The sequence below is a fragment of the Bolinopsis microptera genome, chromosome 13 (assembly GCF_026151205.1).
Source record: "Bolinopsis microptera isolate Bmic1 chromosome 13, MBARI_Bmic_1.0, whole genome shotgun sequence".
Taxonomy (NCBI): domain Eukaryota; kingdom Metazoa; phylum Ctenophora; class Tentaculata; order Lobata; family Bolinopsidae; genus Bolinopsis; species Bolinopsis microptera.
In genome coordinates, this window is record NC_087084.1 from 6,472,670 (window position 1) to 6,485,973 (window position 13,304).

Sequence of the window (13,304 nt, forward strand, 5' to 3'; positions counted from 1 at the left end):
GATGGACTGGCCTGGGTTTATGGAATTTGGTTGTGACCAATCAAAACCAACTCTTAACCATTATTCGAGATCCTGCAGGATTGCTAACCAGAGCTTGCCTTTCTTTCCAGATTGTTTGCGATGCGATCTGACCAGTAACAGTTTCATGGCAAAGACAAAAGATATTCTTGAAGTTGGTGGTTGGAGCAAGGAGCTAAAAGTACACGAACATCAGGATATTTTCTTGAGATTGAAAGCTGCTAGCAAGAAAGTTGTCTGGTGTCCTAAATTCCATGTTTTAAATTTGTACATTAACAATGATGATACAACTGTTATCGACGATGCTTACGAAAAGCTGAGATACGGTAGAGAGTGGCAGATGAAGAAGGTATTTGAGAATCATTGGAATGTTAAATACTACAAATTATTTACGGGAAGCATGGAGAAATGGCCTAACACAAGGGAAAACGACAAATATTAACGAGAGGTCAAAATTGAAAATACTTGCAAGTTTAGAGCTTACTTACAGTTATTTTGAATGGATACTATTAAGATCATGTAACATAAAGTGACTCTGCAGGGTTTTGATCTTTAGAACCGTTATCCCCATGTTATAAGTAATATCCTTAAAAGGTTGGAAACATCTGGTATTCATGAATACAAAATTTAAATTGATAAAATGAGTTTTGGGTTCAAGCACAATATTGACGTTCCGTTTTCTATCACGATATCTTAATTTAGTTTGCTGTGTTTTACCTTGAAAATATCAAATCAACCAAGAAAATCTTTACAATTAAAACGGCTGCGTAAAAACTTTAAAGTGCCACCGAAACTAAATGCTGAGTTTTAACTGCCTTAAAGTTAACCTCTGTTGGAATTCTGAGCGTCAGTTTTAGTCATGACAAAATTCTTGTCGGCATTTCCATATAACCTCAGCTGTTATCTAAAAACTGTTGCTCTACTATTGCAACAGATAATATTCAACCATGTTTCAAGCAAAATTATACTCCTTTGGCTTTACAGAGAAGTACCTTATCGGACATTATTTGGACGGACATTACTTGAACGCTGGAGGCCCTAGCGTTCATCTTAATGTCCGTTCAAATAAAGTCCGTTCAATTAATGTCCGTCCAAGTTAAAGTCCGTTGAAATTTTTTCAAAAATTTTTCCATTTCGAACTTTTTGTCCAGAATATGACAACTTTGAGAACTTTATTGTGCCGTAAGTTAACGACGGAAAGGTTCTCCTTGGTCTGCCGGAGGCACAGAAAACTTTACTAGTATATGATGTTTTCAAGGGTCACTTGGCGGAAAAAAGTCAACGAAATTATGGCACTCAACAACATAGTTCATGAGCTAGTCCCCGCCAACATGACAAACTTGTTCCAGCCTCTAGATATTACGGTAAATCGTGTTGCCAAGGACATTGTCCGACGTTGTTATAGTTCATATTACTGAGGGGAGGTTATGAAACAGTGCTAGGAAAGCTCCACGTGATGTTAAGGTTAACCTAAAGTTGTCTAAGATAAAACCACTTCACGCCGAATGGCTTGTAAAAGTTAACAATGAAATGCAGGACCGGGGTAGTTTGATAAAAAAGGTTTCCACAAAGCTAGAAATCACTGATGCTTGTTTAAGCATGGACTATTTCATGCACGAAAACCCATTTAATGAGGATGATATGTGATATTAGACACTGATCATGTACACATATTTTAACATTTTTACTGCTTAATGACTGCTTTTCTTACTTACTGTATAAAAAATGGATTAAAAAATCATTTCGGATTTTTGATGGTTTTGAATGCCTTCGAGCGTTCATATTAATGTCCGTTCACAATTATGTCCGTTCATGTAATGTCCGTCCAAATAAGGTCCGATAAGGTATGACGTATGTATCCACCTGGGAGGACTTTGCCGATTCGACGCGCCTCACAAACTTTACTGGGCCGCGCTCAGCCTATCATTCCGCCGAATCTCTATTCATATGATTTGTATATCATATTAGATATTTATACAATAAAATATTAAAACCTTCTTAACGTATATGTTATTAACTTCCTTGTTAACTTCCTTGTTTTACTTGTCCTTGTCTCTTCCAATCAGATATTTATCCAACTATCAGTATTAAATTTCAATCATGAGTTATTGAGACTAATATTAAAAAACAGCGAACTACTCCGTTATGTGATATGTTATTAAATGTAACAAACAATCATGTTCGGGAGATGGTTAAAAACCTATCAGTTCACATTGACATAGGAATTTTTTTATAAATGCTATCTCGTGAAAGGTTTACGATAACGAAAGACAATGATAACCCTGGTCATTAGTAAGACCCTCAATCATATAACCATTATAATTCATACATCAACATGCCTATTATATATCTTAAAAGTTCTTCCTAGCTGTGACAATCTTCTAAAGATAAATTGGAAAAACGTGATCGGGTCATGGTCCATCTCGTGCAAAATTTCCTAATGACCAGGGTGTAATACATTTATTCAACAACTCCACTCGTGAGACTTGTCTGGATGCTTTTTCTAGAAAAACCTAAATTTGATGTTAAATTGAGCTACTATACTCAATTATTAGGACAAGCAGACTGTGATTGATTGACTAAATTATGTTTAGTCCCCCATATTATTACATTTACAACATGTTTATATCACTATCAGTTGAATAATATCTGCCGTGACTATGGCTATTCATTTTGATTTAGTCAGGAATTCTTGATAAGGTGTATTTTTATCTTTTGCTTTTAATTTATCCCAATCTAGATCAGTAATTGATATGTATTTTGTGGTCGATACGTTGTGTTTAATTTAAATTAGTGCCACCTAGGTTTCCGTTTATTCAATTTGCGATTGTATTACTTTCTACTTAGGTGTTAGGGGTAGTTCTCAATTCACATATTATGTGATCACTGAAGGGGGGGGGGGGGGGGGGGTTTCTAGGTGGTAAGGAGTCGTTCACATATTACGTAATCATTTTTTGGAACATTTTTCCCCCCCCCCCCCCCTTCCCCCCTCCGTAATCAGTTTTACACATAGCTATTGTGTCAAAATTACACTAGCGTAATCATTCGGAAACCCCCCCCCCCCCTCAGCTGATTACGTAATATGTGACCGACCCCTAACGCTTGTATAACTTTACGGTAGCTATGTCAATGTGTAAAACAGAAAACTGATTACGAATTGGCCACAAAGAGATAACGTAAAACTTCTGTTTAATAATTTTAATATTCCTGGAAACCCGTAGCACAATGACGACCCTGGAATATGATTACAGTAACGGAACTCTGCACTCCATTAAAAGTGATGTGATGAGATACACGTGGTCTGTGTATTTCTTAGTGATTCTCTGTTCATCTCTTGTCGGGGACACATTCATTCTGATTATGTCCGTCAAGTACAGGGCCATCCGACTTGACAAGGTCCTCCTAGCTATCATCCAACACATTGCTGTATGTGACTTAATGATCTGTGTGGTATCCATACTTCCGAAGGTTACCTCCCTCATTGCTGATAGATGGTTGCTAGGCAACGTCCTGTGTACAGCGTGTTTTCTCGGTAGGTATTACTTGTATGGAGTCATCCTGTCTCTTGTTTGCGCTATGCCTTCGGTCCTGCTGCTTCTCCTCAAATACCCCCTCCAGTCGTCGACAGTTACGTTGAAGACCGTACATCAGATTTGTGGAGCGTTTTGGTTGATAGCTTCGATCGGCCTAGTGACGACCCTGATCCTTGATTATGAATGGGAAATTTGCTTTTCATACAAAGGTTATGGTTGCGACTTTGTTTTGAGTAGAAATATTTGGCGTCGGATTAGGACGTTGACAACAGCCATATTTATCTCTATTCTAAACTGTATTGTTGTTACAACCACAATTCAAATGATAATCATGGCTAAAGAGATCGTTAGCAAGCGTGGAGAAAGTCTGAAGTGGAAAAGGGTCTTGACAAAAATTCTTAAAGCAGTAATTTATTGCATCTCCTTCCTTCCATTTGCTGTTTACCAAATCATAGAATTACACATTTCCGAAGAAGAATTCAACCACCACTTATACAGACTAGCCGACTCTTTGCTGTTCCTTCAGATTGTGAGCAATTTGCATGTGCTTACTTTGAAGAGCATTAGAAAGTTTTTCCGGACAAAGATGTACAACAGACATCGCAACAACCTTCGAACTGGGTGAGGCTGTAATGTTAACTGAAGTTTGAGTTATATAAGTAATTTGTGTTTAATTCATAAACGACTGGAAGAAGAATTAATAATTCTAATATATTTCTTCATTTCTTCTCAGGAATAAGAAGACTCAGGCAAATAAAAGGGACATCATGGCTGATACTATCACGACGACAATTTCAACTTAGGTTTAATAGATGTAGATTCTGGTGGGGAAGTGAGGCATATTGTTTTGACGCGTGACAGCAATTAACCAATCAGCATCCACTATTGACCGATGAAATTCAAACCCCAGAATCACTGTCAATATGCCTCCACACAAGAATCCACACCTATCAGAAATAAATTAATAATTATGTAAACTGAAACTTAGACCACATTTTAGTTTGAATTTGTGTTTTTAAATGAACCAATAGTATATACCAATTACTTGGACTGCAGGAATTCTACTGCTTTTTTGTTAGCTTCACTAATATTTATATACAGATTTGATATTTTGACCTTATATTTCATTTCACAATTTCACAATTTAGTATTTACAGTATCACTACAAACAGATTGTTGTATCAAATAATGAATAAATTTACATTTAATCTTGAACTTCGTACTCTTTTAGTTTTACATTTATAAGTATTGGTTTTAAAAGCTCACGACAACGAATAGAACGTTAAATTATTTGACAACTTAAATGATTCAAGCAAGAAAATTATCACAATCGATTAGATAATCAAGTATATTTATGCGATTCTTGTGCTTCTTTTATGACTTTAACTTTGAAATAAAGAACTTAATCGTATAATCTGGTATTAATTGTTCAACCTACTCTCGAATATATAGATTTTCCGACAGTTGCATGCACAGTCTATTCTAGTAACGTTACAAATTCACTCGCTTTCGTATCAGTTGTGTTCTTATCAACACACTGAACTGTATGCGGCTTTAAATTGAAGTATGAACACAGTGTACAATGTATGAGTATCATCATTATCAGCGAATTTAACGATATAATATTAATAGTTTCAGTCTGCTTAAACTCCCTATGAGTATGGGCTGTACGGTAAACCGGGATTAACGGTAAGGTAAATTGCGGTTTTACTGATTCCTACAGTAAACCCCGATTTACCTTACCGTAAACCCTTGTGTGTATTTAATTTGTCTTTTAAATATCCAAATGAAGGTTAGGTCTTACATGTAATAGTTGCTCGAAAACTTGATAAAACCCGAATATTAACTATGAAAATAAGAAACTAATTTCACTTTACAAAACATTTTATAAAACCTTTTACATCAGCTTTTGGCTTTGATCATTAAATTTGATTTGAGTTAAAAACTTCGTCCAGTTCCTGCAGCTATAAGATTGACTTATGAAAACCAATAAAAGAACATTCAGAAGATCGATATGTATTTTTACTGTCATTTGGTTTAAGGCTTGCACTGTTGGAACATTTACTTTTAGAGCATTTATATGGTTTTTCACCAGTATGAGTCCGCCGATGGCAAAACTAAATTTGATCTGTCGCTTGCAGTGTAGGAACATTCGGAGCATTTATATGGGTTTTCACCAGTATGAGTCCGTCGATGTGAAACTAAAACTGATTTTTGGCTTGAACTGTAGGAACATTCAGAGCATTTGTAAGGCTTTTGATTTTCACTGGTATGAGTTTGCTGATGACGAGCTAAATTTTGTTTTTGGCTTGAACTGTAGGAACATTCGGAGCATTTATACGGTTTTTCGCCAGTATGAGTCCGCCGATGTAAAACTAATGCTATCTTTTGGTTTGCACTGTAGGAACATTCAGAGCATTTGTAAGGTTTTTCACCAGTGTGAATCAGCTGATGACGAACTAAATTGGGTTTTACGCTTGCACTGTAGGAACATTCAGAGCATTTGTAAGGTTTTTCACCAGTGTGAATCAGCTGATGGCGAACTAAATTCGGTTGTACGCTTGTACTGTATGAACATTCAGAGCATTTATATGGCTTTTCACCAGTATGAGTCCGTCGATGTAAAACTAAAGCTCTCTTTTGGCTTGCACTGTAGGAACATTCAGAGCATTTGTAAGGCTTTTCACCAGTGTGAATCAGCTTATGACGAACTAAATTGTGTTTTCGGCTTGCACTGTACGAACATTCAGAGCATTTGTAAGTCTTTTCATCAGTATGAATCAGCTGTAATTGACAAGGTAATGCTGATTCTTGGATGGGACAATGCATCTGAGAAGTAGGATTCGAATACCTTTCTGTTTTAATAACAAGATTATCTTCCTCTTTCTTGATCTCTGACTTTATCAATTCTGGTAAGTTGCAATCTTCCAGGCCCTCTTTCTTGATCTCTGACTTTATCAATTCTGGTAAGTTGCAATCTTCCAGGCCCTCTTTCTTGATCTCTGTCTTTATCAATTCTGGTAAGTTGCAATCTTCCAGGCCCTCTTTCTTGATCTCTGTCTTTATCAACTCTGGTAGGACACAATCTTCTTCCATTTTCATATCATCTTTAAACTCTGGTGCATTTCGCTGTTCCATTTTTCGGAAAGTAAATTACCCTACGTGTAGAGATGTTAGCATTTGATGATCATCGCTAAACAATAATCTCTACTATAATTCAAAGAATTATTTCTGCTGTCTGTCTGTCTGTACGACCGCCCACGTGCAAATTAGATGAGAAATAGGAATTTAGGTAACAACCAAAAGGTTCCATAGCAACGGTGTTTTAATGCACACATGCACGTGCAAAGATTGTTTTAATGTCATTTTGATCGGTTTTGTGGTAATTACGTTGTGTTTAAAGTGTTTTATATTTAAATTGACTGTATCTTCGGTCGGGATGGATCTTTTTTGATGCGATTAAAACCTTCTTTCAAAGAATACTACTAGCTTCGTCCCTGTTACCACGGGCTTTCTAGTATGAATATAAATTCGAGATATCCTCTCTTCGAATCGACATTTCAGATTAAAATTAATTGGAAAGATTTAACTGATATGGGCCTTGGAGGACTTCGACGCACCAGACGAACTATCATTGGCTATGTGAAAACAGTTGCTAACACGGATTGACGGATTGGGTAACAACAAACAATGGCCAAAAACTTGCTGACGTAATAGTAATACTGATATGTGGATGCTCCCTAAAACTAGAACTCTCCAAACTAAAGCTCCACGGTAACGGTTTTGACTTTTGAGCTTTACTTCGCACCTGTTGCATGGTGTCAGGTGTGATATCAGTGACCAAACATACCTATGTGCATTGTGTCGCCTTCCCACGTTTTTCCCCCATTCCCCAACTTAAAATACCTAAAATTCGGGAAAATGCAAAAGTATATGAACTCGCTCAGTCGAAATTTGCATCAGCCTGCAACAAAATTATCAAGCAATCACGATAGTCTGTAAGCAAAATTATAAAACATCACCGGTGAGGGTAAACAAAAAGCCAAACTAATTTAACGTGATTTCCAAGTACAACAGCCGTGACTTGACTAGTGAAGATTGAATTTAACTTCCTATAACTCCGGGAGGGGGGATCAAGTACCAAGTTCTCTACTCGACGTCGACTAAGAGTAAATGTCATTTTGGAATTTTGTCAAAAGATCCACCCACCCCCTTGGCGGCTTTTGTGGTATTAACTGTTGAGAAATTTGTTGTTCCACTTATTGCTGGGGGAGACAAGTGAGATGTTGGTTGGTAACTGGAGAAGGAACCGGGAAGTAAGCTGGAACTGGAGAGTAGGGAGTCAGCTGACTCAGCTAAAGATGTTAGAGGCTTCACGAAAGGTATAGGTTTAACAAAAAGGGGTCCTTCAACACTATCGTTTTGTTTTTCATGAAAAGTGTGTGAGTTTTCTCCGGTATAGTTCCGCTTTGGAAAAGCCAAAGTTGACTTATGACAACCATCATAAGAACATTCAGAAGATCGATATGTATTTTTACTGTCATTTGGTTTTAGGTTTGCACTGTTGGAACATTTAGAGCATTTATATGGCTTTTCGCCAGTATGAGTCCGCCGATGGCAAACTAAATTTGATCTGTTGCTTGCACTGTAGGAACATTCAGAGCATTTATATGGTTTTTCACCAGTATGAGTCCGTCGATGTGAAACTAAAACTGATTTTTGGCTTGAACTGTAGGAACATTCAGAGCAACTATATGGTTTTTCACCAGTATGAGTCCGTCGATGTGAAACTAAAGCTGATTTTTGGCTTGAGCTGTAGGAACATTCAGAGCATTTGTAAGGTTTTTCACCAGTGTGAATCAGCTGATGGCGAACTAAATTTGGTTTTACGCTTGCGCTGTAGGAACATTCAGAGCATTTATATGGCTTTTCACCAGTATGAGTCCGTCGATGTGAAACTAAAGCTGATTTTTGGCTTGAACTGTAGGAACATTCAGAGCAGCTGTACATTTTTTCGCCAGTATGAGTCCGACGATGTAAAACTAAAGCTCTCTTTCGGCTTGCACTGTAGGAACATTCAGAGCATTTATACGTTTTTTCACCAGTATGAATCTGTTGATGTAGAACTAAAGCTGTTGTTTTGCTTGCACTGTACGAACATTCAGTCTTGTAAGTCTTTTCATCAGTATGAACCAACTGTTGACAAGGTAATGCTGATTCTTGGATGGGACAATGCATCTGAGAAGTAGGATTCGAATACCTTTCTGATTTAATAACAAGATTATCTTCCTCTTTCTTGATATCTGTCTTCATCAATTCTGGTACGATGTAATCTTCCAGGCCCTCTTTCTTGATATCTGTCTTTATCAATTCTGGTACGATGTAATCTTCCAGGCCCTCTTTCTTGATATCTGTCTTTATCAATTCTGGTAGGATGCAATCTTCTTCCATCTTCATATCATCTTTAAACTCTGGTACATTTTGCTGCTTCATTTTACTGGAAAGTCAACAACCGTACGCGTACGTGTAAATATGTTGGTATTTGATGATGGTCACTAGAAAATGATATGAATGTAAATTCGAGGTGTATTATCTCCGATACGATATTTCAGATAAGAATTAATTGGAAAAATGTTAGCTCTGTTCATGGAGCATCATACTTAAAGCTAGCTAATTAGAGAATAGAAAGACCCAATGAAAAAAACAAGCCTTGATCACAGAAAATAGGGAAATGGCGGAGAGGGTAGTCAAATTCGTTCAAAGTTTAAAATGTTATTTTGATATTTTGCCGATAATTAGTTGCAAATAAAAGATAATACATATATACATACATTTATTACTATTATAATAAACTTCTAAACCTAATCTTGGAAACAATTAAACTACAGTCTTTAAACTAAAGCTCCACGATAATGTTATGTAGCTGAATATATCTGAATATATATTTGAATATTGCATAACCATACAGTCCGTGATCTAGTTCGTGATGTTCGTGATGTAAATTTTACGGTGATCACTCTTTACAGAATTCTGTAGTATTCTGTAGTATTACAAGATCATGAATCTGGTCAAGATTTAGGAAAGGTCACGTTTAACATCACGAGCTAGATCACGGACAGTATAGTACAGACAGATCGTAGTACTGAAAAAATCGATCGACCGACACAAGAAGCTTTCGAAGGATTTTTGACGTTTTTGAGTCCCATTGGGTGCCCTTTATGGCTGACCAACTTTTCCAAACTTTTCCACGTGTCTTACGCCCACTTTTTGCCACTTTTACCACTTTTTACCACCTTTCTTGTTTGTCGAATATCCTTAGTTTTGATCATCGCAAAAGCTTGCAGATTAATCGAGGGTGTTCATCTTATCAGGAGGAAAAACTGTTGTAAAGACACTTTTTACGTCAGACAATTAGTTAATTGGATAATTATCAATTAGCTAATTAGAAAAAATGTAAAATTTTGTAATTGGCTCAAAATGATCGAAATAGCTTAAAACACGGAGAAAAGTAGTTTTTACTTGTAGAAAAACTTTGAGTCCGGAACCCCCTCAAACGTTCGGTCACAGGTTGTTGCTCTGCGAAGCAGAGCAACGATCTGGAAGGGTTGACAACGTCAATCAAGTATCCACCCGAAAGCAACCCGAAGAGATTTTTACAGCATGTGATAATTGATGCAATTAATCGAAACTATTAGTTTTGCTATAAGAATTCATATTTTAAGATTTTTACTGTTAACGACTGCTTTTCTTACTTACTGTATAAAAAATGGATTTAAAAATCATTTTCTGAAATAAAAAAAGTCTTAAAAAATGGAAAAAAATCGGATTTTTGATGGTTTTGAGTGCCTTCTAGCGTTCATATTAATGTCCGTTCATAATTATGTCTGTTCATTTAATGTCCGTCCAAATAAGGTCCGATAAGGTATATCATCAACTTCCTACACTTAACTTGGGTCTTATAATTAAATGGACAAAAATATGCAAAGGCTAGACCCCCTTCAAACGCTTCAGCTTTTAAACAAATCTTACCAATTTGGCTATATTTGGATTTGGTAGTAATTTAACAAAAAAATAGCTATAATAGCTATAGCCTTAGGGGCTAGGTGGCCTAGTGGTTAGAGCATCCGCCTTCTGCGCAGAAGGTCCAGTTTTCGAACCCCAGTTAAATGAGGAAGGGTACCTGTTAAAAGTGCAAGAAACTTCCTAGGATACCCCTTCAGTGCATACTGTACATAGTACTATTAACTATTATTATATAACTTTGTTTAGTTACAGAATACAGACGCGATCGCTGTTGTATATCTTTTACGGTTTTTGCGGAAAGTCGCGTTAAAGTTGATGCCGTGGTGTCAGTAAAATGGCACGGAAAACTATCGTCTCGCTTTATATAATATATATAGTAAGATGTATTTTTAAAACCATTGTTACTTTGGTACATAGTTTATACTTCATAACATGTGAAGCCATTGAACCTGGACAATGGCACATACACGACACACAGTGCTCCACCAGAAGCCCCATTTCAAGGATAATTCTATCACTCCGTGCTTTATTTATATTCTATGTGATTAGTCCCAGAGCTGGAGTCTGAGGTGTAACCCCAGGAAGCCACTCCTGTGCACTGATTAGGAGAGAATAAAACCTAAACGTAAATCAGATTCCAGTCTAATAATTGTACCCAAGTTAAGGGGGGGGGGGGGGGGGTGGATTTTTTTTGCGAAACTTGGTTTCGAGATAGCAGTTGACCAACAAACTAGAACCGCGCCGGTGACCGAACTTTTGAGGGGGTCCCGGACCCCAACCGCCAAACGGTGCCCGCGGGGCAGCCACGCCCATATTTGGTCCAAATTAGGCCTAATTTAGCCAAATACCCTGAACATGCGTAAAACCCAGATTTAAGGTGCTCTACTTGTAGCTAGTAGTCCCCTGAACTCGTATATGAAATGTCATCAAGATTGGACAAAAAATAACGGAGTTATCAGCTAAAAACTATATGCCCATATTTGGGCATACGCACCTAATTTGATCGATTTTGGCCCATAAATTAGTCAAATATCGTTATTTTTGATATTGGTATTTTTAACCCATTATAATGATCATTGAAGCGCTTCAATAACCACAGCAAGGATCAAAGAAAGCAGTTTAATGGTAAATGCAGAAATTGACTGATGGACGATGGAATTCTGTGCCCACTACTAACGGACCGACATCATAGTACATCACTAAATTGATATATCACTTAAACTTTAATTTAGCGATCACATCTCATCTGCTGTTTGATCTTTAACCATCAGACTGTTGGAATACACCGAAGTAAAATAAGTGTCTAGATAAAAAAATATCCAGAAAATTGTTGACCGTGATTAATGGTAGAGTTATTCTCATGATATCAGTAGGGACTCACTGTCGATGACATGCTTGTTCTCCAATTCCATGTGGTATTATTTATTAATTATTATGTGTACATTATTTATTATACCGTCCCCACCGGAGGTGGTGCACTTATTTGAACAATAAAATTACATAGCATTAACCATTACGAAATTGTGTTTTCAGTGATTGTGATATTTGACGTTGTTAATATGGAACGTGGATGCCATAATCTTAGTTCAAAACTTGGATACATACTTATCGTAACCTATTTGTCTTTTCTCGTATTTTTATTTTGCCAAAGTCTTATCCAACGTGACAAAGGAGCACACGTGTCCTTATCAACTGATGTGGACTCTGTGCAAGCAGTGTCGGAACTACAATCCCATCAGTTGCGTTCATTGGGAGGAAGTGAAGGATCTAACAGTAGCGCAGGTGTCATAGAGAATGCCTTGAAGGAAGTTTCAAACAATTCGGCAGCGGCTGTTATTCGGTTAAACAACAAGCTTTCTACCACATCAACGGATTTCTGAGATCTGTAGAATTTTCACTTTGAGTCGGTTTGGCGGGATTCAACAACTCTACCTCTGGTGACAGTCTGACACTGCTAGATTGTACACAAGCAATCAGTTTGAACTTAGAAAAAGGTAGACTCATCTACAGGGATGATCAAGCAGATGGTCGTGGAGTACTCTGCATTGCTCCCGAAGGAGGTGGAGGCATATGGTTGGGAAAGAAAATAGTTCTGACTAAAAAATGTAAAAAAGATGCATCGCAGATTGATCTCCTTGAGGAAAGTGCATTTCTACGTGACAGAGCAGCGCTTTTAATGCCGTCTGGAGATAAGTCTTGTGATTCGCCATCCAATATTATATATAGATCCCGCATATTACGCGGTCGTCTGTGTGTACACATTATCTCTAATATATATATATTAGAGGCCCTTCCCCGTTCCCGTCTCCCGAGTATTGTCACTCAAACACCCGGACGAATCTGTAATATAATATGTATAATTAGATGGCCCCCGAACAGTGTAGTGTGTACTCTATCCAGCTACTCAGAGTGAGAGTTCGTCCCTCGTGACCTACACGTAACTTACAAGTGACCTGCACGTGACTTACAAGTGACCTGCACGTGACTTACAAGTGACCTGCACGTGACTTACAAGTAACCTGCACGTGACTTACAAGTGACCTGCACGTGACTTACAAGTGACCTGCACGTGACTTACAAGTGACCTGCACGTGACTTACAAGTGACCTGCACGTGACTTACAAGTGACCTGCACGTGACTTACAAGTGACCTGCACGTGACTTACAAGTGACCTGCACGTGACTTACAAGTGACCTGCACGTGACTTACAAGTGACCTGCACGTGACTT

At 37.6% G+C, this 13,304-nt stretch overlaps 1 protein-coding gene across 1 annotated transcript in view; it reads right to left on the minus strand.

Annotated features, from left to right (window-relative positions):
* LOC134824930 (anion exchange protein 3-like) overlaps positions 1–13,304 on the minus strand; it is a 59,918-nt gene that overhangs the window by 17,779 nt on the left and 28,835 nt on the right. The gene's annotated exons all lie outside the window — the stretch shown is intronic.